Source organism: Brienomyrus brachyistius, chromosome 3, assembly GCF_023856365.1.
Source record: "Brienomyrus brachyistius isolate T26 chromosome 3, BBRACH_0.4, whole genome shotgun sequence".
Classification (NCBI taxonomy): domain Eukaryota; kingdom Metazoa; phylum Chordata; class Actinopteri; order Osteoglossiformes; family Mormyridae; genus Brienomyrus; species Brienomyrus brachyistius.
Genome location: NC_064535.1, coordinates 36,297,522 through 36,320,033, shown reverse-complemented (window position 1 = coordinate 36,320,033; position 22,512 = coordinate 36,297,522). Strand labels below are relative to the sequence as shown.

Sequence of the window (22,512 nt, the reverse complement as noted above, 5' to 3'; positions counted from 1 at the left end):
TATTGGGTTTTATTATTTTTAAATTATTATTATTTCTCTGTGATGCACGCACACGCCACACAGTGACTCGTAAAATCACATGGCGCTCATTCAGACACAGTTATGATTTCGGAAATATCACTTAAAATGATCATTCCTGCTGACGGTAGCAGTACAGGTCCGAATGTGTCACCATGTGTGTTTAACTGGGACCTGCTTTATCTTCCGGATAAGTTAAGGTACTAAGCAAGGGCCTTTGAAAAATGCTGGCCACAGCCGGATTTGGCTGCTGCGGCCCTCTCTCTATCTCCAAGCCCTGCCCCTTCCTACCTGCCTGGCTCTTCTTCTCATGCACTTTTTATGCCCGATTAGCTTTGGGGTATCTTAGAGTTACACAAACTTTCAGTGTGAGGAACGTGAACAGTGCGACGAAGCAGAAGGTGTGAAAAATCGCTGTTTTGTCTCGAGTCGACAGCAAAGAAAGCATGCTAGCATTATCGTCGGTGTAAATCCCACCGCAGGCAAACTCGACACAAGAGGAGCCAGCAGTTATGCATCATATCGTAATATTTTGAAGACGGTTTAAGAAAGTCGAAACTTGATTTAAAAATATGCGGCGTGTTGGTGGGCATGACTATTTTAATAGGGGTTGGATATCCTTTGTTTATATATAATGTTATTTTTTATATATACATATTTTTATATATGTACACACACACATACACATTTATATGTCTGGGTGGTGCATACACATTAAAACATTTTAAACGCCTTTTCTGCTTACTCACAAGAAAAAAAATGCAAGGTGCAATGATTTCTCAGTTTTTATATCCTGCTCTGTCATGCAGTGAGACCACTGGAGTGGACACTTGATTTGTACTCATGAATAATCATGTCTTTTCAAGCTGCATTCATCACAGGAGCTGGGCATCGGGAGATTATTCGCCCCGATCAGCTGCTTCTTTTGAAATCAATCTCGTTGTGTCTCTGGCTACGTCGAAATCAGTCCCGCGCCTTTAAACAAAGTGCCAATAGCCGGCGCAGGCTTTGAGAGGCAGAACGTGTTTGTCGTGGGCGAGTCTGATCTGCGGGCTGAATGCCCAGTGGGGGTTTTGGCTCCAGTGGAAAGGGACAGCAGGCAGCTGGTGCCGGTGAAGGACAGCGGCGAGCTTATGGAGGGTCTTAGGCTTCGGGTCAGCCCTGATGGCAAGGGTTGTTTCGCGTTCTCGGCCCACGCTTCGTTGGTGCACAAGGACGCACACATCGTCACCAGCGTCGTGAAAACGTTCATTCTCTCGTCTCCCATCCAGTGGTCTTGGGGGCGATCGCTTCTTAGTGCCTAGGTTTACGTAGCTGTTTGTCAGATGGCCCTCGGGTTGAAAGCTACTATGCAACACGTGTGTTGAGGCCTCCTCACAAAGAAAAAAATATCCCCTATTTAGCGGGTATATTGTTTCCGGGGCACTACTCAACAAAATCACTTAGGGACCTCTCCTCCAGTGTAATGATTGTTTGTGGCCAACAGGGGGCAGCATACAAATGGATTATTTTAGCGGCGGTAAACACCACCGCTGCTATTCGGTCACGTAGGCGAGGGTTGTATGAATTTTAAGCGTCAGTCTCTGCACCTGCACTTCAGGAGTGTATCTATATGTCCAAGTTCATTTTCCAGTTTCCATTAAGGCTCTGAAATAAACTAGTTTGATATTTATTCCTAGATCATTGTAGTTAACTGTTCTTGATGCACACAGATACATACAATTACTATTCGAATTCCCTGGGTGCATAGTATGACTGTATTCATTTGTACGATTATGTTGAAGTGAGATTTTCAGACCAAAGAGTCTATAGCTGTTAAATTCCCTGTCCTTCCATTTTGTATACCCACTTGTCCTATGCAGGGTCACGAGGGTCCGGAGCCCATCCCGAAGGGCGCAGGCACAAGGCAGGCAACGACCCAGGATGGGGCGCCAGCCCATCACAGGCACATGCACACACCATTAACAATTAAATTCTAAAAGTAGAATTCATTCATGACATTTTTGTAAATAAGGCCTTCTTCGCTCTTCTGGTTTATGGTATATATTTTAATGTCACATTGAATCCTTTTGCTGGGTGATGAAACAAATGAATGGAAGTTTAAAATTTAAATCCACCCAAACTTCGTCGGTTTATGGTCGTGCGACTTGATCCCATAGATGGCGACCATCAGCCAAGGTGGCTTCTGAATTTGGCAGTGACTTGGTCTGGTTGGAGTCAATTAAAACAATCTCCTAACACCGTTGGAAGGAAACAGCAGAGGAGACGGAAAAGCTGAGTGCTTGATTTATATGGTATTAGGAAGCGGTAACAGAAACTCCATAACTTACACGGTTTGAACTAAATCCGTCTTCGTGTTCATTGGCTGCTGGTGGTTGATTTTGACGACTGATGCCTTTAATTGAAGATTGATAATGGAAGCAATACCGGATGGTGGGGGGGGAATATGAATTTAATAATGAATAATTACCAAATGTTATCCAATTATTTAAAACTTTTTTACTTTATTCTCTCCTTGCTTTTTTAAAAAAAAATCTGACAAATAGTTTTGTCAATTTTATGATAAATTATCATGAAAGTTCAATCACACTCGGACGCGTGACGTCGGTCTGGAATATTGAGCGCAAAATGAAAAAGCGTTTTGTGTTTTAACGGCGTCTCCATTTGAAAAGTGTTAACCTTCATTTGGGGGTCACCAAAACATCATCGGGGCAGTAGCTCTCGTCGTGCGTCGGGGCGTGATGAATGAGCTGTCAGACGAGCGAGCAGATGTTAGCGACGTGACCTCGCTGGCGACGTAGCACTAGCGGCGCTAAACGACAGGCCCCACCGCCGGCTGGAAATTGGGTGTCATCGTCCGTAAACTTTAGCATTTAGCGTTCTCCTGTTTGGCAGGTTGGCTTATGCATTTACAGCCTTATTTATTTTCTTATTGTTTACGTGTCTGAGCAGCCTGAGAGTTTATTTCTGAAATGTAATCTCTAATTAGGATCAGTCACTAATTTCACACTGACTTTTGAATTGTATATGATAATATTGCTTTATGTAACTTTCAATTTAAGGTAGCTGAGGAGACTCTGAACAGGAGTGATTGAGTCTGTGCTTTTCCCACAGCATAGCAGACCTCAGCTGTTATAAATTATCCCCTTTCTCAGCTGGTAACCGTGGTTTGACAGTACAGCACCTTCCTCTTGGCAGCGGGGCTGAACCTTGTCTGTCCTTAACTTTAAAAAACTCAAGAAACAGTCACTCTGTCCCTCGATTGCTGTTAGCTCTAATTTAGGGTCTGTTTTTCATCCATCCATTCAACTTCTAAGTGCTTATCCTGGTCAGCGTGATGCAGGAGCCTCTTCCAGGCATCAGGGGGCGCAGTGCTAGGTACACCCTGGATAGGAAGCCAGTCACTGTTCTTCACGCCACGTATTTATTCTTGTAACACTGGAAAGAATCCCAGCTATGCTGCCTTACCGTCAAACTATTTGCATCTGTGCCGAAATTATCTTGCCGGTGAGAGCTGACATCTTGGCATCCCATAACAAGCCATCAAACGCTATGTAAATAAATCCCCTAGATCGGTCGCATTTGTCTGGTTGATGGGTTATGATTTACAATGCGTTGAAATGGGCCTTTTTGAAGTAGGGAATGAGCCTTCGGTCATTATCATTGCAAGGCGTTGAGGTGATATGAAGCCGAAGAGGCTCAGATGGGCAGGATGCAAGGGACAAGAATGCACTCTTAGCAGAACATCATACCATTGTCATGATGTCATCAAAGACGTTAGACTTTCACTCAGACACATTAGTCACACTCGACACACACTTACCAATTAGTAACTTAAACGATGAGGCGAATGTCATGATGCATTCTAGTTTGTAGATTTTGGAGCGCTTGCTACGTCTTTGATCTCTGAATGAGTCCGCGGAGGAGTTACAGCCTTCTGAGAATAGCGTGAGAGAAGATGTTCATGAATGTCATCGAGGGTTGGCTTGACGTACTGTGCGGTCCGAGCATGTCATCAAAATGAGCCAAATTGGTGCACAAGCAAGAACACCCCGCCTTCCGGTAATTGTAAATCTGTTTTTCAGATTGCCGTAACGGGGCTTGGATCACTTTTTTCCCCTCCTCATATTTGCCCACTCTGGAGGGGCTAATTACTCACATCATAGGACTCCACCCCCAAGAGCATCGACTGTAGCGGCAGAGAGCGCTGCGCGGATCTGTGAGAGCTGTCAGGCGCTCGCTTAATTTCCCTCTACAGGAGGTGGGCTTGGTCAGGAAGCGTGCCACTGTTTGCGGATGGTGCGGTTCACTTGGTTCTCGTCATGGCCCTGCAGCCGTCAGCGTAGCACGGCGGTGTGATGAGGGGGAGGGCGACTCAAAGTGCCCAAAAAGCCGCCAGATGTCTGACTGGGGGAAGGCGGCAAATCCTGGGTCATCTCTGGTTCTCCTCACCCTGGACCACTAAGGTGGCACATAAGTGGGGCTCCCTGAATTTGAGCAGAACTCCACTGTAGAGAAATCAGGACTTTACAGCAACTGAACAGCAGAGACGTACTAGGTTTATGTAGCTGTAAGCAAAGACTAATTTCTTCATCGTGTTAAAACTATGATCGTTACGCAGAGCTAATTTATTTCATTTGATTGAGTTACTTGTATATTATTTATAGTTACTAACTTGTACTAAATTAAGTGAGATTTTAATTTGTCCCGTTTCCTCAGTCGATCTCAGGAAAATGCAGGAGTGGAGAAACCTTCTGTCTTGGTCCTCAGTGGAGCAGAACATCCGGCAAGGTCTGGGGTTTCGGCGACAGCAGGGATGCTTGACAGAGCATCCTATTAACCACAGATTAGCGGTCACTGACCTTTCTGCAGCTCCACGCCGGCCCGCCGCTCCACTGTCACTCAGAAAGCGCACGGGCCGTGAAGAGCGTGTCGTTCCTGTATGCCGGTCATTAGGAGCTCATGCTCGGTTACGGCTGGGGGGACAGCCGAGCCGCTGAGGAGGACGTCACAGCCGAGTGCGCAGTGTCGCCCGAGCAGAAAACTGGGGTGGTCAAGACTCCTCTATGTAGCTGTCATCTCACAAGCGAGTAGGTTTGCTCAAAACCGCCTTCTGTGATGCAGTTTTAATGGAAGCCCACCGAGATACATCTGTTAACGGCAGTTTTTGCCGATTTCTCATTTTTTGCCCTGTTAGTTCATGATTTAACGATGACAATAAGTCTCTTTTTAATGTCTGGTGGATGAAGTCGGAGGTAGAGACAGCTGGGGGTGCCTGGGGAGTGAACATCTACACCACCAGAGTCCTTCTCCTGAGAGGGGTGAGATCACACTCCCTGGTTCCCAGCTTTGTTTCCTGATCGTCACTAATGTGTTGACAACCAGAATATGAATTGAGCGTCTCTGACTGACACGGGATGCTGTACCTCCATCCTTCAACGTCGCTCAGGCCTATCGCAGCTCCGCACTAATTATCCGGTAATCGGAACGACACTGAAGCCAGACTTTGAACTAGACGTGTCTGGAAGAAACATGAACACATTCCATGCGTCACTTAACGTTCCTTTGATTTGGGGAGTTGAACTGTATTATTCTCTCCTATCAAGGCCAGAGATTGATCAGCTGTCAGTGAGCCGTTTCGGCCTTGACAGAGTGATGGCACTTTCCCGGGGCTTGTCATTAAGACGTACCTGCGGTTGGAGGCCTTCTATTTGGGTCACAGACCTTCAAACCGCAACGTCTTCTGGCTCTCGTTTATTGAACAGATTGCGTGGGGATTTTGACAGAGCGCCTATTTGGCAGTACAGATTAGGCAATTAACCTTGATGTCACTGTAATTATTAAGACACTTCAGTGAAAATGAATAAATTTCCCTAAAGGTGGTGGAGACAAGATCACCCCTAATCCACATTGTCCACCGCAGAAGCCGATAGCTCGAATCGGAGAGGGCGGGACAAGGATTCATACTAGACTAGGGATATGTCAGTGTTTACTAGGGACCCTGGTTTCATTGTCAATTTCATACCTTTTGTCAAAGTTGTGCCTTTTGAAACACACAGCACAGCCCTGTAGTCATTTTATAATCAGGGATGGCTGATAAAGCATTACAAATTTACAGGGGACGAAACCTTAGTATTATCACGGTGTGACCAGTCTGCTGGACGTGAAGGTAGTAATGTACCCTCCAAGAAAATGGTACATGTAGTGTGAGGTAAACAGCACGTGTCCTGGGCCACTGAGATTTGCTGAGGAGTCACTGGTTCTTCTTACCTCACCCTCCTCAGATCATCTTCCGACGACATGCAGCCTTGGAGCTACCTGGCCGCTCCTGTTGATCCGGGAAGCCGACCATCCAGACCGAATGCGACACTCCCAGCTTCCCGAGCCCCGCATTCCATCACTCGCTTTTTTGTGAGCTTCACAACAACGTTCACACATAATTCTGAAGTCTTGGATGAAAACATGCAAGGACAGGAGTGGATTAACCAGCTAATCAACGCTAAAGTTCACCGAGTTTATGGGGCAGAGTGAGTGGGGGCATTAAAACTTACCAAGGTGGGGGGGGTTAGGTGTTGCCAACCAATGAATATGTCTTAATAAGCTATACATTTACCTGCCTTGCGTGTAACCCCTCCCACCTGGGCCATCTCCTGCACCGCCCCCGGTCAGAGACACCAGGACCAATGAGTACGGTCCTCATCAGGCCTCCTCTGCTTAATTCAAGTAAACATACTCATTTAGCGACGGAGACTAAGAGTGTTTGTGTCGGCCATCGCGCGATAACGGGGACGGCTGTTTTTCCCGCGTGTTCATTATCAGACCGCTGCTGGGGAGGAGGGAAGCTTGTCTCGTAATTGCACATAGTTTCAATTAGTATGCAAATTTCAAACGGTGACTGTTTTCCACAAAGTATTTCTCTTGTGGCATCACCATTAAGCCAAGCCTTTTTATTATGAATTTAAGAGACATAGACGCACGATATGATGTAGTGGTGCAAGAGTGTTAATTAAATTTAGTGTCCCCCCATTGGGGCTGATTAAATCCTTTTAGGTGTTCACGCTTGTGCTGGTCTTCAGTGCAACTCAACTGTTATAATGCCCTCTGTTCCTCTTACCCCCCCCCCCCCAAACGTCTCAGACTGTGAGGGTACAGACTGTTATGTTGGTCCTTCTTTGGGCCCGCCGTTCACGCCTGTTAATAACCATCTCCGTGTGGCCTTGCTTTGCTACCCGGGATTTAAATGTAAATAATTCCAGACGGCTCCCTTAGCCTGGATATCAATTTAGCCCGACAGGCCGCAAATGAAATTACAATAAGCTGAAATATCATTATATCGACTTCATTAAAATATTTTCGAGGGTGCAGTGCAGGGCCTGTAAATGAAAGCTAGCTGCATGGTATTGACACTGATTAAGGGGAATGTGCTGCGGTGGTATTAGGGTGAGCGGCTGTGGCGACAGACTCTGGGTCCGGACTGTCTGCCTTGGCGGAGGAGGTGGGGGGGTGGGGTAGGAGGACAGATGGGGAGCGGCAGACCTACTGGCGTCGTCGCAAAGTGTCTTTGCAGATTTACTCATGGTTTGCGTGTCGGCCTCTTTCCCAGGAAGAGCCCATCTGCCAGGGCTCTCCGTCGCTCCCGTTTATCTCCCACGCTCCCTTATTCGTTGCATGTAGCAGGTAGATGCTCTCGGAGCGAATGGAAAGGGCGAGGAGAGGAACGTGTTCCGTGGCGAGAGACGCGTTGAGTCTACTGGTCAGTCGCTTGGTAGATGTCCTCATCCGGAGTGGTTCACCATTTTTACATTAACCCATTGTGTAAGTAGCTACTAAATGGCCATGTCTAACCCCTTGTTAAATTAACGTGACGCTGCATCTTGCGGTCATTAGGAGCCTTCGGATCGTGTGACTATCCCAATACTTCTGGTGAAAATCCCAGCATCGCCTTTCTTGTGTGACATCATTCACACACATCATTCACAATTCATCTCGAATTGTGACACTTTGATACCATCATTCAGTTACGGATCAGATGTGACAAAACCAAGCGGCTTCTCCATTAGTAACCGGCACTGGAATTTTTACAAACCAGGTTCAGACACCACCAAGCTGTAATTAGTGCTGAGAAAATACGGTCGCCAACCAAATTGGAATAACTGAAAAACCGTATTACAAACATGAGCTTTTCGTGAGTGTATGGAGGGGCAGATTAACTTATCTGGGGGCCCTAGGCTAACATCCCACCCCGAGTACATGTGCGTCAAGAGGGAGAGGGGGGTGGTAGACAGGGCGGGGTAGTGCTGTAAACAGGGTCCTGGGAGACCATCTTAGACCGCAAGGGTGGGAGTCTTGGGCCAAACCATCATGCCAGACGGGTGGGAGGGGAGGAGGAGCGACGCTGGATGGGGATCAGACTAATGCAGTGTATAGGGGGCGCTCTGCAGTGATTCATCATTCATTATAATCTTCCAGTGGAGCAGGCCGGCGGGTGGCTCTGATTTTCTATGCATGATTTGTAGTGGCACTCGTCGTGAGATAATAAAGGCCTCGTTAACAGCGGGAGTTTGTTCATTAAACACAATGGGCACTTCTGAAGCTTGCGAGAGGGAAAAAGAAATACAGGAGCTGATGATAGGAAGATGTGGCCACCTTTAATCCTCTCCATCGCCGTCCCGGCGGGGCAGCTCACTGCCTGACCCGCACACCTTTATTCCACTAATTGCTCCCTAAATTGGCTCATCCATAAAGAGCCCACGTCCGTCCCAGTGAGACCCCGGCTAGGGGTCACCTGACCATTACCACCTAACAGTCTGATATGCTAGCGGTGTGTGTAGCGCCCCCTGCTGGTCACTCGCATGCGGCTCAAAGACGAGCGGCGCCATCGAAACGCCTGGCACGCAAAGCCCCTAGTTCAGCCTGGTTTGGTAAAATGCAGTTTGGAAACCCATGAACTGGACTTTAGTCTGAGGTCAATATTTTTGTCGAAACGTGTTTCCACACCGAAAGTGTCAATTTGGCAGGAAAGCAACCTGCGGTGGACAGAGAGGAGCTTCTGACAGCGTCTGCCGTCATGACCAGCAGCTGTCTGGAGACGGGCAAAGGGACACATCTCCGCTTCGCTTGTGTGCTCTTTTTGTCTGGTGACTTATCATTTGTTTATTCATTTATTTTGATCTCTTTATATTTACCGTTCATATAGCTCCCTGTCTGTCTTTGTTTTGCCTGGCAGGAAATAATCTGATAACCTTGCGTTCTGTTTTAACAGGCATTAATTAGCATGACTAATAAGGGCCGGATAAACAGAGGCGGCCGGAGGCTGTGGCATTGCTGGAATTCAAATAAAAGTTCCCAAGATGCTGTGTGAGATTGGACCTGCCCACGCTTACCTTTCCAGTGAGTTTCACTTTAATATTTACATTCGTTATGATCTTTATTTTCCAAAACACTCGATTAAACTTCTTGTTAGCAGAGCAAGACGCCTGTAGACTTGTAAACAGTCCTGCTGAGTACATCTGAAGGAATGTCGCCGGTCTCTGAACTAAGGGGCTGCTTAGTGCCCGGCAGACACTCAGACCCACCTCCCCACCCGTGTGTGTGTGTGCAACGAAATGGGGACCCAGTTCAAATTTTGCTTAGGGCCCTGGAAGGGGTTGGGAAAACTCAGGCTTGGCAGAAGAAAGTATTTTTTGGGTGTTAGAGCGTTCAAATGTCGAGGAATGCCTGTCGGGGAATCACAGGTGTTATGAGCTCCACTTGTGTCTACCCCAGCCAATCTCGAAGGAACCCCCCCCCACACACACACACACACACACCTGCCCCTCCCTCATATACATCCTGCTGCTTACAGGTCAACGTGGTGCATCCTTCTAAGTGCAATCTGAGCGTCTCTTCCTCCTGTATTAATCGCCAATTACTCGCTAAAGACGGAGAAGTGCATGTTGTTAGATGTAGCTGCTCTGATACCCGCTAATTATGGGCTGTCCTGTCGTCCTGGGTGATACAACAGCACTCGTAATGACAGTGTTCTACCAAATGCAATTACTTAGACTAATAACTGCCCTCCTGTGATATGACTTACGATAAACCTTATTTTACAAACGGTGCTCTCAGGCAAGTAAGAGTACCAAAGGGAGCCGCATCCCCACCGGGAAACTTCATGTTTTTATATTACATTATGTTTAATAACCCTGCTTTATAGTAGTTTTTATAATTATTGCGGGGAAAAGCGCGTCAGTTTTATTTTGTTTTTTTTTTCTATGTCAGATGGATTTGGCTGTAAAGTCTGACGCTGCATTGTTTTACTGACAGGTATTTTTGAAATTATTCTCTTAGCAAAGGCTGAAACAAACGGACGGGAAATGATTAAATGTTCAGAGGGTCAACCGTTTAGTTCAGCTGAACATGTGACCAACATTTTATGCCACCAAATGAGAGCGTGCAATTCTGCATTTCCAAAAAGAAAAAAAAAAAGTCAAAATAAATGATTTCCTTTTTATTTGATTAACTGAAATAGCCTTTTGGACCGTCGGCATGAAAAGGAATAAATGAATATAATTATTAGAACAAAGGCTGCGACTGCAAATGCTTATTTTTTTTCAGAAATAGCTTGATTAAAAAGAAAGAGGAATGATAGATGATTCTGCCTGCCACATTATTCAGATGGGTAACGGTGGGGGTGGGGGGCGGTAAAGCCAAATTTCTCCGCTTTATTTTTCAGCATGAATGCGTCGCTGAAACTCAGACAGATTGGCTGATTTATTTGCTGGGCCGTGAACCAGATGGGACTGCATCACGCATAACGTGCGACCCCCCCCCCCCCCACCCAGCCTGAGGTCCGTCGCGGGTCCTTTTGGGGGGCTGCCGCCGCCCTACCCCCTCTATCAAATACGCTTGTAGCAGGCAGCATGCTTATCCGTAATGTTTACATTTAACGTATTAATTATCAAAGGCGAGCTGCGCGGGCTGGAAGCTAATGTAACGTTACACCTCATGCTGACGGCCTGTTCCACTGCAATGGTCCCCCCCCCCCCCCAACTGCATCTGACAAACTAGCACTGAAAACCACATTGAACTTTTTTTTTATAAACTTTTTCACAAATGTGAAAGGGACTTCCTTTCCTACGACCAGGTCACTAAGCGAGAAGCCACCCCTTACTGATATTTCAAGTATACTGTATGGCTATTATTTATGAATGTTTATACACTAGAGCACCTCCTACTGTAATAAACAGTGTGTATGTATGTGACGGGTGAAAATCTATGAGTGAGACTGTAATAAACCAAACACAGCCATGTTTAAGGGGATCTCTTATCTAGCAGGAGTTGCAACAAGCTGGCCGATAAGTGCTAACATTAATCAACAGAATCACAGATCAATGATACACTAACGTCCTTTAGCACATTACCGAACTAAAACTGCGCATAGAAAATAAATGTCACTTGTACATATCGACTAAGATATGAAAGAAGTAAAAAAAAAAAACCCGTTGCTTTCGAAGACGTAAGGAAAGTATGAAACACTGTGCTGCCGTTTGCACAACCGAAGTTCTCGTACAATGTACAATACTGACTGGCCGGAGAGGCGGGGTTGGTAAATGGGTGAGGGGTGTCTGTATATCGACTCGATCTCAAATGAAAACGGGCCTGAGAAAGGGGGTGGATAGTGGGGTACAAAAAGCCACGCTCATGGGGGTCAATGCCATTATGGGGGTGGTTGTGTGTAACAGGGAGGTTGTTGGTTCGAATCCCATCTTCGGTAGAATAGTCACATGTCGGCTGAGCCCTTGAGCAAAGTCCTTAATCTGCCCCCCAAATGCTTCAAGAGTGGCAGAGTGGCTGACCCTGTGCTCGGGCGTTGGGGGGGCACGGCTACCATGGCAGATTCAGGGGGCACTGTATAGGGGCCCCAGAATCTATCGAGGGGTCCCCCACGCTCAGCAAAATCTACCGAGGCAAATTCCATCTGCCATGGGCCTCGTATGTCTTTAGGCTGAAAGTGCTAACCCAAGCGGGGGGGGGGGGGGGGGGGGGGGGGGGAGGCATTTCATCAGGGCCCCAGAATTTCTAGCTACGCCCCTGGTGACAAGACCCCTCCGCCGATGATACAGCCCCATGTCCGGGCTGCTCCCAGTGTAACGCACCTGCTGAATTCACCCACTACCTCTTCCCCGCCTGTCTGGCTGATTGGTGGGTGGGGGCAACACATGGGGGACTGTTTCGGGCTGTTACATGTCTGCTTTGGGGGTGGCTTAGCTGTGAAGCTCGCCGCCCTACTTCACTGGCGTTATCCGTAGGACAGTTACCAGCTGTTGTGGATCAGCAGGCTACGTGAAGAATATCTGGTTGTGGACTCATGAAGCCGGAAATTAACAGGGTGACCATGCCACCAGCGCCGTAGCCCATGAGTATGAGGCGGTGGAGTGTGTGCGTGGGGCTGTGAGCTGCATATGGTCCCGCACACAGCGCCCACCATAACAGATTGCAGCTTCTTTTCACACGCCGACGTTCGCTCGCCGATTAAAAGCCGCCGTTTCCTTGTTTCGGTCCCCGCGCCGTAAACACAAGCTGAGGGACTGAGGAAAAATCATCCCCACCCCACCCAAAAAGGCAAATCTATGACGACAGCGGCCGCCAAAATGATTTGCCACCCAGAACTCTCTCCCCTCCCCGTGGAAAGACTTTACAAAGTGGTAATCCGGACCGCGTGATTATTTTTAGCCATTTGCATTGTTTGTCATCTCTTAATGAAAATGGCGCCTCACGCACGGAGATGAAAAGATTACCCAGTGAATGTCGAACATTTCCATATCTCCGACACGTCCGTGTTAATTAAAAAGCGGATAATGCGCGGAATTCCTGATTTTTCTTAGAGTACGACAAGCTTAAGAGGACTCAGTCTCGATGTGCTGACTCATAATTTAATGACCACTCATATTATTGCCTTTTAAAATTAATGTTCAAAATCCATTTAATCTTTCTTAACATGGCGCAGTAACAGGACGTTAATTGATATTAGCGTGATCTTCTTCTAGAATTCAATTGTCCAAAGAATGTGTGCCGCCTATTGGGACGCTTAAGGCGGGCAGTGGGTTAGGGTTCTGTACCTATGATCGGTAGGTCGCTGATTCAAATTCCCAGGGTTGGCAAAGTGACTGCCCCATTGCCTGAGTCCCAGAGCAAGGCCCTTAACCCCCCACTGCCAAAATGACTCCTGGCTCAGTTGTTTGTCACTTTGGATAAAGGCCTCTACTGAACAAATAAAATGTGTCGTAGGTTGAAGGCCACCTGCTGGTCGACCTGGGAATTGCATCCACTGAGTGGCCACAAGCAGGTCAAAACGGAGTTAGTTCACCCTGGATTCATGATGAACCACAGCTAACCCTTTTCAAGGGAGAGGGGAGGACTTTAGATGTTGATCTGCTAGCCGCTAATTATATTCCACCTTGTAATTCAGCATAATGGAAGTTGTAATAAGAGCTCTTCCAAATATCATCACATAGAGATGACAGGCCTGCTGTAAAATGGTCTTTCAGGCCATGTGCTTATATACTGGAGTCTGTTATTGATTGGTACCTAGAGTTTAAAAAACCCTACACTATTATTTTTATGGCTCCACTGCCTATGGAACACACTGCAGCGCTGTGGGGGTGTGCTTATATCTCTGGCTGATTTTATTTGTATCCTTCTGGACCTGCTGCCAAATCCTGCCCCCCTGTTCCTGGGCTGCTGGCTTCTATTCCACACCTGAGACGCCTGGATTCGGCCACATCTCCTCCTTCTCTTCGTCCTCCTCGTCTTCCTCGACAGCTGCCGCGAGTCCGTCACGCCGAGCCCACGCTGTGACACGCTCCTCGCTGGCCCGCCTGCCAGCCCCCTACCATCCTGTTCCTTCCCAGGGAGCTTGATTAAAAAGGCCGGGGGGGGGGGGGGGGGGGGCACATTTCTTCTGTGCTTCATCTCCGCTTGACTCTGCAGACCTTTTCATGCTGTGTGAGCACAGGAAGGTTCTTTAACTGATATTGAGTAACCCGCTTTCATGGAAGTGGACTCGCATGGTAAAAGGACCTGGAGTTTGTGGCTTGTGAGGTGCTTCTCTGGCGTGAAGTGTGCTGGGGGGCATCATTTAAATGTAAATTGCCGGGTCTACATCAAGATGAAGTGTTTCACGTTTACCTAAAAAGATTCTCTTATAATGGCTGCAGATCCGGATTCCTGATACATGGACAATGATCCATCCCGATTTCATTCCGGAATAGACTCCCGGATAAGAGAACATTCAGTCCTTCTGAAGGAGTGAGTATGCTCTAACCTGCTGGATAACGAAAGTGCGATTGCTTAAGGAGCTCGTTATCGCATCAGCACCGTTCCTCTGCATCCACCGATCGCCGTTGGATGGTAACCAGGGCGACGATGTATTTCCTTCTGTGGTCTGTTACGCCTCAAGTGTGGGAGGAGCTTGTGGGCCGGTGCCGTACCTCGGGCAGTAATTAGCGTCACGGCCTGGGTGGGCGACACGTGCCAGTTGCCCCCCGGTCGACCGGCGAGTCGTGATGGACGCCGCAGGGCCCAGCATCTGCTACTCTGCTTGCTATCACTGAGACGTCCTGCAGGGGGCAGATACGCATCCTGTCCTCCCGTTAAGCTAACGAGGTCGCCAGCTGAGATGAGGCAACAGTTAAAATAACTGTTTGCGAGGTTAAAAAAGAAAACGGATTCAGCATTGTCCCTGGTCAGTACAGGTGTATGGAACACGAGAGAAACGGAGCAGGATCCCAAAAAAATGACCTTCGCAATCCAGGGCTTAAGGCTCAAAATGAAACCAAGCTGAAAATGTTAGAATTCCCAAGGTTTCTGACGTTTCGGACAAGCGCTGTGCTTGCAGACTCGGCCATCAAAAGCCTCTCTGCGGCTGTACATGGTCAATTCCCTCCAGCAACACATCCTTCCAACTTAAAAAAACATCAAGCGTAGGTATTCTGGTCCAAGCGAGAGCCCTGAATCGGGGACAGTAACATCTCTTGGTTAGGTGTCATGGACTGACACTGAGAATGACATGCGGACACATTTTAACCTGTGAAATTAATCCTCAGAGAGGCACACGGAAATGAATGTGATGAATGTGATGTTCCTCAGGTGGCCCCATGGTTATGGACTCTGTTGTGGTGCCTCCTTTGTGTGTTAAGGTGTGTGTGTGAACTGAGTAATGGATCTCCTCCCCGTTCGTCACGTGCCCAGTGCATCCTGGGATACTCCCCTTATCCCTGCACTTCTGAAAATGGACGGATAATCCTGAGAGAAGAACTACTAAGGAGATTCTCCATTCGCTCTCATAAAACATGGGAAAATTGAAAAATTGGGGGTTATAGACAAATATTTCTGGAATAAGTGTATAACTTGTTCTAAAGTTCAAACTAAATAATTACATTGAGAAAGGATGCGGACCAGATGTCCTCTGATGTTCCTCAGCTTCTGTAGAGGTTACATGTGTTCAGCTTGGTATCACCTTTTCTTACCACAAAGTACAATGAGCACACAGTGCCCTGCCTGTCATGAAAATGAAAAAGATCTTGACCTTTATCTAAATTGGTATAATTATATATTTAACGATCTGCTTTGTCAGTCTTTCCTTTTTGGTGCGGCAGTGAATGGAGGTTAATGAGCTGCACTTCCCGCTTTTCTCACGAGATTAATCTTCGGTCTTCGCCGGCGGTTGTGACAGGCTTCAGCGTCTCGCTAAAGGTCCCGCCAGTCCGTGTCACTAATGATGCACGGCTGACGCTGAACCCCTCCACCGCTGTGGAGGATGGAGGAGACTGAGGAAAAGACAAGCCAACCATGGGGGTATCGATCTTCAGGGTCGCTCTGCTGGATCGGTACACCAGTGCTGTTTGCAGACAGGAACTATTCCTCAAGTTCACTTCTATCCTTTACTTGGTCTAGGTCAGTTTTCTCATCACACAGCATCCATCCATCCATCTTCCATATCTGCATGGACCTTTCTGGGAAGCTTAGACAGGGGTCATCTTTGAGGGGGTGCACACATATGCAATAACATACCAAGGGCAATTTAAAGGTGCCAATTCATGCATTGTCGAGCTGCCAAATAACAGGAGGAAACTCATGGGGAGAAGATGCAAGCCCCCCCACACACACACACACACCTTCAGACCTGTAGGTGTGACCCTCTGCAGCTAGTCTCAGCCCCTCCCTTCACAAAACACACAATTACAGTAGTTTGAGGGCTCAAGGTTTTCTTGTGCTTAAGTCCTGACGAGTGGGTTAGTTTAATATTTTTGTCTCTCATTTTATTGATTTGTAGTCTGGACTTTCACTCGTGTGTTTTAAGGACCTTTTTACGAAGAACAAAAGTCAAACGTAAGGCGGAATGGAAATATGATTTCCGACCATTGCAGCATATTAATATCATGCAATAATTGAACTGGATTGCTTGTTGTGTTCATTTTCGCTTATCTCGGAGAAGGACCCCTTTTAAATAATTCCGGGACCTCCGTTGGCGCTGGTTCCGTCGTTACCGATCCCGTATGGAGATTTTTATTAACGGCTTGATGAATGTTTCTGTAACCCTCAGCCGAAGGTCGGAGATTAACTGTCGTTCATCAGGCTCCCGGCGAATCCCGAAAGGCGCTGCGAGAATGCGCTTCCAGGCAACAAAATGCATATAACTAATGTGGGTCTTTGTAAGCCTGATCATTTATAAAACCACATGCAAAAATGGTGCCGTAACCCATATGCCTAAACATCGCAGTTTGTCAAACGAGGGCTGATTTTCATCCGCGGGGATAAACTCTTCTATTTGACAGCAGTTCATAGTTGAGTAGAGTAATCGTGTAAAATTTTAACTGAAGCTACTGGTCCCTTTCGCACCGTGGTAATACGGTAAATGACTCCCCAGTCGAATTCCCCCCCCACACACTTGCGAGAAGGTATCTTTGCGCTGACAATCACTTAATGTCATCCCTTCTGTACCATTTACTAATATTTAATTCATAGTCAAGACTGAAAGGGGTGTCATGGCAGATTGTACCTCAGAATTCACAGACTGAAGAGTTTATGCTTTGAAAGCGGATTCAGGCTTTTGTCAGCTGGTTTTAAATTAATCTGAATGTTAAATGGCTGAGCCCTTATCAGTGTACTAAGCAGAGGCTTGTGGGGGCCTAGTCTGAGCAACAGCGAGAGGATCCTGATGCAACATGCGGGAAACACACCATGCTGCAGCCTCCCAATGCCCCCCATGCACAGTGTTTAGTGATTTTTTTCTTTCAATGCCGGTGTGTGTGTGTGTGTGTGTGTGGCGGGTAACAATCTAAAACCTACAGAACCTGCTTTGCGTGACGCATTTTCTAACTCTCACACAATAGCCTGGAAGGGCCTATTTATTTATCAAATGTTTTAATCCAAAGTGATGTACATTTTTGACATTGCAGGGTCATACAGTCCCCAGGGGTGAAGGGTGACATCATTCTGCTGACTTAGGGATTCAAACTGGTAACCATCCGATCACGAGCATGGTGCTCTAACTCGCTGAGTCATATAATCTAATCAGGCCTCTTCAGAAAGGCCCCAAATCTTTCATAACCACACTGATGATTCTTGCTTTCCTTTCCAGTTTGCTTATTTTCTTTTAATTTCCCCCATGTTTTTGTGAGGGGGGGTGGTAGGCAGTCTGAATTACCTGCTGTAACTGCAGTGATAGTAATAATATCAGAGAGATTCGGTTTTGCCGACGCACCTGGGGTGAGAGGGAATTGAATTCCCCATATTAACGTTTGGCGGCATCTCCTCTAAAACACTGATAAAGAGGCCCGGGGGCCGGTTTTAATAATCTGTGCCCCGAGCATTGTGATATTTAGACAAAACAAAGCTGTTCCTGATCTGATTGGGTGAGCCGGTTCTGTCAGGGTCCGTCTCCCCTCCACTGCACTCTGTCGGTTGCTTTTTGTCAGCTGGGTTTTGTCTCCTTAAGCAGACACCCTTCTCATTCCCCCATCATAGATCCCCCCCCCTTATTAATTTTATATCATTGCTAAAGGGATAAACTCAAACTCAGCCTCCCTGCCCGCCCCCCCTCCCATTTTTGAGGGGCTCATACCCTGAGTCAGAGCCAAGCACAAAGGGATGCTCAGTATGTTTATATTTTAGCTGTCAGTATCCCCCCCCCCCACCGCTGTCCCTAAACTCCCCCCTCTCGATGGAGGCATAGCTTAGGGACATTGGGGGGAATAATTAGCGGTCCAACCACAAAGTGCAGTTTGTAAGACCAGAGGCAGACCCCCCCTGTGCACTTGAATACGTCACAGATGCAGAGCTGAGCCTTATCTGTGAACGGGACGAGGGTGAGGTGTGTCGCTGAGGGCAGCGGGCAGTTTTGAGATGGGACAGCGTCAGGCTGGCTGACAACGGCACGCCAGAACATCCCCGGCCCCCCCCAGCACAGCCAGAGTGCCCCATAAGAACAGAGACGGAAACACGGGCCTCTTTAAAAGTCAGTAGAATAAAATTGCTCGTTCGGGTCTTTTCAGAGATTCATCCCTTGCGGAGAAACAAGAAGCTGAATGTGAAAAAGAGTCTGAAACAAAGATCAAGGGAGCAGCAGTTAAAAAAAGAATGTGATGAATCAAGTACACAGTTGGCTACGGCGCGTTACCCGCATTCGCCTGTAGGGGGTCCCGCCACCAGCTTCACCACTCGTTTCTCCAACCAAACTGTTTCCGTGCCAACCAGCCGGCTGTCCTTCACTCTCAGATGGAAAGAACCTAACCTCACCACTCGTAAAGCTGAACGTTAACATTGGATTAGTGTCAGTTGCAGTGTTTTGTTCGGTCTGGTCTGTCTTGTTGTCGTGGAGACGCACACGGACGGCACGATGTGGAAGCCGGGCGAGAGAAACGGTGGCCGGCCACGCAGGCGTGTGAAAAGTCACGATGCGAATGTCACCCTGCTAGCGACTTGCTTGGTGTAGCGCTAGAAAGTACTTGGGGACATTGTGATACCGGCAGCCAAAAAGATGACGAAACTCCCCACTGTCAAGAGGGTGGAGAATGCGGGGGAGCTGATGGGGGTGTTGAGTAAGGGCTCGTAACCCCCATGCACCTGTCGGTCACAGGGCCTGCTGATTGGCCCACAGCTTGTGTGTCTGATTAGACCAATCAGAGCATCTCCAGCACCCACCTCCCCTGTCAGCAGAGTGACAGTGTAGATCAGAAAGCGGGAATCCCTCCAGCCGCACCGGCTGAGGATCAGCGTCTGCCGAAGGCGTCCCCGGGCTCTTATTAGAGCGGCCCCCACCTGTCTGTGGCCCTCATAACAGGGGGGGGGGGCGCTCCTGTCTGTGCAGTCTGTGAACTCCAGGCTTCACCGGGGGTGGTACATTCAGCGCGTCTCATCTGTGCCCCCTCTCTGTGTTGGTAGCTAAAAAGGGGTTTACGTAATACATCAGGCATTGGCTGGGGTGGGGGGGGGGGGGTGGAGACAGATCTTAAGAACAGCAGAAAATGAGATGACTCGTCTGCGACTTTCACGTCCTCATTTGGGGGGGGGGCAGGGGGGGGCTACCTCTTCTCGTGACATTTAACTGGACGGTTTTGATAAATGTCACACGGCGTACACGAGCCTGCCGATTGGATGTTTCATCAGCCGCATAATAACCTTTATAAATATCCTCCCACAAATTCAAATCACATGTTTTTTTTTGTTTTTTTTTATCCAAACAAACACACAGGAAAACACATGAGCGCCCCTCAGGATGGGCTTCCACCCCCCCGGAGTATGCCATGTCGTAACCCGTGCCTTGCGGTCCTCCTGACCGGCGAGCTCACAGAAATACGATGCCCCCACCCCTTAAGAGAATCCTGGTCCTGATCTGCCCGCATTTGCCACCAGCAGCTACATTTCAAGTGTGAGGAGTGTGACGCCCCCTAGTGGATGTGGAGTGCCAGCCTTAAGGAGGCACCGACGCCCCCCTGCGGAACCATGTGCATCACGGACGGTTAGCAGATGTCTTATCCTGCCCCCACAGGCGTACGGTGCCACACGGTCAGCGATGGCCGCCTGCCTGATGCCTCCACGCCAGGATTTACAGTGCGACGCCTTCTAATCGCGACCCAGACGCTTGTGGAGGATCAGAGTCCCATCCGAGGGCCCTTGGGCATTTTCGCCGTGATGATCGATCTCTGGACACTTAGCCTGTCAGCCGGGCGTCGGCGTGATGCATCACGAAGCCGTTAGCAGCGCCGTGCTGGAGTGGATTATGCTGAAGGAAGCTCCAGATCTCTCCAGTCAGCAGAAAGAGGGTGATGGCGACACCTTCCATGTGCCAAGAGCCAGCGTCTCTCATACAGGGTGAAATCGCTATCGACACGCCGCCAAGGCCGAGTCCCGAGATTTGCATCGCAAGAACGTTTGTGCAAAAAACGCCAGTCCCATCCAAGTCCACTTTAAACCCAGGACTACATTTTTACACTTTTAATAAGTAAATATATATATTACTAGTTCTACATTCTTGGTAAAGTATGTCAGGCTACTGCTGACTCTTCGAAGGTATGAAATTCTCACATGGTGGAGGATTTGAGAGAGAACGCCACAACCACAGAAATTATGAAAGCGGGGGCGGGCAGGCGGGCGGGGGGGGGAGGTAAAAGAGGGAAACCAGCGTCAATGTTACATTAAAATAGACAAAAGCAAAGCAGCACCGATTATTGATGAGATGTTAATCATGTTGAGTGTTGATGAGGACTGAAAGCTGCCTGTAGGTTATTTTATTGATTATTGATTATCTGTTACAGATCACACCAGCTGGGTCGTTGCAATTGCAAAGCCGGAGTACAAAAGTAGATTCATGCCTGCCCCCAGTGTTTGCCTGGGTTTCTGTGATTCAGCCGGATCGGTGTGTCCAAATTGCCTGCTGTGTCTCCCATGATAAACTAGTCCGCCGAAAGAGCAAAGGTTCACCGGGGTAATTGTGCCACTGATTGTTAATTGACCATTAATCAGGACAAAAAGCAGTCTGTCAGTGAAACCTGGTTCAGCCGGGAAATTTCAGTCCCAATTCAATGATGCAAGAGATTTATATTTTATTTCACAAATTGGAATCAGTGTTTGATCTTCTCTTTTGTATGTAATCAATTGTATGAATTTCTCTCGACTCTTTTAATGGAGTTAAGTAAACGTGGCACTGCTGAGATTAGAGTATGTGTGGGTGCACCTCCACCTGCGGGGGCCCGGTGACCGAGCGGCCGCTCCATGCGGAATCCATCCGGCTTCCTCGCCGCCTAATTGCCTCTCCTGAGAAATTTGTGGGGGACAGAATGAGCCCGCAGGCTCCGGACTTCACTGGGATGGTCGCTGCTCCGCTTCCCTCCCCTCGGCTGACGATACCATGCAGCCTTTCCTTTCTGCTGGCTAATCGCCTCCTCCGTCTATTTTCTGGAGTTCCTGAGAGAGGAATGGCTCAGCCAGGTCTCCAGAGGGGGGCTTTGATTCGTGCACTTTGTCCATTGTCTTGTATTTGCACCAACAAAAGCTAAAACAAAGACTTTAGTTCACTATTTTATCTGCACATATCATGCCCGATAACACATACAGCCATCTTCTGTGTCAGCCGTTGTAGGAACCCTTGAGTAAGGAGGTACTGGGGCGAAGGACACCAGGATTATTCATGTCTCAGCAGATCTTGTGCTACTTTAACAAGACTCAGGACATGAAACCATTGCGTGTTTCTGCAGTAGAGGACACGCGTGACTTTAACATGCTCTCCCGGTCGTGTTGTACCATGCAGCTCTTTCAGCTGCAGTGAGTGGGGCACGTGGCATTGCAAAGGATGCTGGGATATTTCGGGGGAGCTAGAGGCCCTGTTTCTCTGGGGGTGTCTCAGAGTGACATCGCTGGCCCTCACACATTCCTGTGAATGGTGTGTCTCTGTTGTATGCTAATCAGTAGCTTAGCATGTACACACGGGACTGAGTACCCCCACTGGATCACAGGTGAGTCTGCTGGCATCAAGCGAGGTTTCAGCTGAGAGCACTGCAGCCCTCTGTCCCCAGAGACGCCCCCCCTCACTGGGACCCATGATAGATGCACACTCTGAGCAATGTGTCTGTCTCAGGGGTTGCTGCGACCTGTCAGGGGTTAAACTGTGCTCAATAATCCCCTCCTCCACCATCCACACGTCTTCGTGAAGGATCACATGGGCTGCAAAGTGCAGGCTATTTTCTTTCAGCAGAGGGTTGCTAAGAGATTATTCCAAAGCACATAGGTTAGTGCCTGAAATCTGGTGCTTTCCCCACATGACGTGTAACGTGATCAGCCACCAGTCAAATGACAGGGCAATATAGCAACCTGCTCAGAATTGAATGCACTTCTAAGATACCAAGTTCTTCAAACATCGCCATCCCTCTCATAGTGGTTTGAAGGAGGATGGATGAGGCTGAATATAATCACACATTTAACTTCACTTTTTGAAATTTCTATGCGATGCTGATG

At 48.0% G+C, this 22,512-nt stretch overlaps 1 long non-coding RNA gene across 1 annotated transcript; it reads left to right on the top strand.

The window, feature by feature from the left end:
• Positions 1-9,037: 9,037 nt before the first annotated feature.
• On the top strand, positions 9,038-20,609 carry LOC125739387 (uncharacterized). The gene is made up of 3 exons (XR_007397128.1): positions 9,038-9,155; positions 9,281-9,408; positions 20,051-20,609. It is a non-coding gene; the product is annotated as an uncharacterized LOC125739387 (long non-coding RNA).
• The last annotated feature ends 1,903 nt before the right edge of the window (positions 20,610-22,512 follow it).